Raw genomic sequence first — 3049 nt, forward strand, 5'->3', positions numbered from 1 at the left:
AATGCCTACAATATATGTAAATAAATATCCCATGTCTGCTACTTTATAAATGACAACAAATAGGAACTTAACATAGGAACAACATACTCAATTTCACAGCCACGCCCTAAGTTACATTCATTTATAGCACTGTAAGCAGTAACTTGGATATCAATATGAATTCTATGCTGGAATGACAGTGGGTACTAATATTAGTATACTATTTCAAATATTTCACAGAACAAAAACCCCAAACACCAGAATATAATATTGAAATGAAGAAAGATATAAACACTGTTCATTTTTGTATGGTAAAATTCGGGCAAGTGATTTTCCAGTTCGGGCAAGTAGATTTTGTAGAGCCCTGTATGAGTGACCAACATGTATCTGAGACTATGTCTGAGGTTCTGCTGCCAAATTTCTCAGAATTCCAGGCCTGGGGACGAGGGGAATTTCCTTCATTTCAGTTTTGGGACTGCCTTCTTCAAACTGTTCTTTTAAAATTTATAAGAACAGGGTGCACTGGTGACCAAGAGATGCACCTTGTCTCAGTAAGGGCAATGTTGCCCAAATTGTTTGCCACAAAAAGGACAAACTATGCTCAATGGACCCAGTGTATCTATCAGATGTGTCAGAATCCATATACTCTACAGACATGTATTCAGGGTTCTGCCCAGAGCGCGACATTGCGATATTGTCGCTCAAAAATGGACAGATCAGATGCACTTCAAATAAAAATAGGGTCCCGTTTTCAATATGACAGACATTTTGGTATTGACATTTTTTGTCTACCTATTTCCAAACTATGGGATTTCTTTTTACCGTGACAATCGCGCACAAATGTTCACAACAAAAAGAACAGTATTAACTATGAGTTGACTTAACATGTGTTAATACATATAAATATTGGAAAATCCAATAACTGTTTATTATAAGTGAAAAGTTATAGTAATAGCACACATCCTACAATTATTTTTCTTTTACAACCATATATGTACTCTGAAGTGCCATATAATAGTGCCTACCGAATAATTGTGCATGTCGGGCAACTTAAAATTACGAAGTTGTTGTCCGGTCGGGCAACTGAATAATTTATGGACATAAAGAGTAAAGCTATCTCAAAATCTACACAGAAAACAAAAATTTAGCTTAACCTAAACCATTATGTTTTCCAAAAGATTTACTATCGCAGTAACCGACCTGCTGACTTCGTCGTGTTTGTGCAGAATCTCCGTTGCTATTATTAGATCTAGTTATTTATAGCTGGTCACAGATAGAGACAGGAAGATGACGTAATGCCTGGGGGATGGGAGTGTCATATTTGCCGCTTTTCATTGGTCGAAATTAAACAGTGGCGGACATTACTTCAATATTATGGCACTTCTTTCTACCGCATGTTTCTCTATCCAACTTTCGTCATGGAGAAATTTCTGAAATATTTTGACGATGCAAAGCCCGGATAAAGGTTACCCTAACAAACAGCTGAGCCAGAAATGTCAAAGAAAAAGAAATTATCCGAAATTGAACAGATAAACACCAAAGAGGATTTCTACCGTCACGGCAATCGGGGCGCACTTGGTTTGTTTTTGACAGCATAGCTCAGCCTGCAAAGCATGCTGTCAAGGAGATTCTTCACCTTTCGGCTAATGAAAAACCTTACTACGATTAGATGGCATTAAGAATCACAAGTCTCAGAGCCGCACGTCAAAGCGACGGCGCGAGTGCTGCCGGTTCCTGCTAATCAAAGTGTCTAGCGGACTGCTTGCATCGGCTGCAGAAGGCAGAATCTGAACGTACAGAAGTTTTAATGAGAACATGTAAGTTTCAATTTTTTTCTACCTGTTCTTGTTTTCTGCTTTAAAGTATTTTAACTTCTTTTTAATAAAATATAAAAGTGAAATTCTGATGACGATTGATTGACAAGCACTTTTTCTGGAAAGAGAAGAATTAGGAGTCTTCCATTTTTTTTTTTTTTTTTTTTTTTTTTTTTTTTTTTTTTTTTATGGTACTGTATGATATTTTATATTGAATTATATAATTGTCTTTTCTAGCAGGATGTAGTAACAGATTCTTTGGTTACTTCAAAGGAGAATGATGAAGATTAATTTGATGAAGTAGGTGAAATGGAGATGGAAGTAAACACAGTGTTTTTTATTTTTTGTCCTTCAGAGACTGGTCTGAACCAGGCATTTCATTATGTTTAAAATAGTGACATTCCTTTTTATATACAGACACTCTATATTCTAATCACTCTCTGTCCATGCCGTCCAACATGTCATGTACCTCTTATATCATTATTGTAATGGTGAAAATGAATGAGAGATGGACATGGCAAGAAATGCAGCACTTTAATTGTTTATTATGATAATTATATATATGTAATACATAAATGTGTCCACATGTGAAACTAAGTTAATAGACTAAGAGGCAGAGAAATGGAGAATACTACTTCACTTAGCTAGCAGTAAATATATTGAAAAATATTCTTCATTCTGGCTTGTCTTCAAATCTTGACTTGGAATGCCTTCTTTTCCTAGAAAATATTCTAGTGTCTGTACAATATGTATGATGATGTATAGTTGTTCTTAAAATAATTGTTTGTGGGAAGGAAGACATGTTACCAAATGCTGCATTGTTGCTGTTGAGGTTCTTTAACATTAAACTGCTCAGCATCTGTTTATTTGCATAAATTAATCTGTTTAAAGCTGCACAGTGCATGTTAGCCTTTAACTGCTGAAATAAAAAGGAATCTTGGAAGTTTTGTGTTAATTTTCATCGATTTATTTGGGCAACCAAAAGTGGATGGGGGCAACCCAAAAAATTTTAAAAGCTTATTTCACAGACTGGCGTTGACAAGCTACTTTTATTTATGCTAAAAAACAAGCTCGAGTGTAGTGCTTGCAACAGGTCATTAATAAAAATTAACTTGTTCTATGAAACAATCATTAACATTTCCAAAACGTTCAACAGTATTTCTAACCATCACAATGACCGCCGACCGTGGCTGATCCAGGGTTGTGATTGGTCAACAAACTCACAAGCAGGTCAAAGGTCAGTCACTTTTCCATTT

The 3049-nt window shown here is 35.6% G+C and overlaps 1 long non-coding RNA gene across 1 annotated transcript; it reads left to right on the forward strand.

Annotated features, from left to right (window-relative positions):
• The first annotated feature begins 1669 nt into the window (after nucleotides 1-1669).
• LOC147759416 (uncharacterized) lies at nucleotides 1670-2736 on the forward strand. The gene is made up of 2 exons (XR_015331491.1): nucleotides 1670-1796; nucleotides 2031-2736. It is a non-coding gene; the product is annotated as an uncharacterized LOC147759416 (long non-coding RNA).
• Nucleotides 2737-3049: the final 313 nt, after the last annotated feature.

The sequence above is a fragment of the Lingula anatina genome, chromosome 10 (genome assembly GCF_051362555.1).
Source record: "Lingula anatina isolate TDL-2025a chromosome 10, LinAna3.0, whole genome shotgun sequence".
NCBI lineage: Eukaryota > Metazoa > Brachiopoda > Lingulata > Lingulida > Lingulidae > Lingula > Lingula anatina.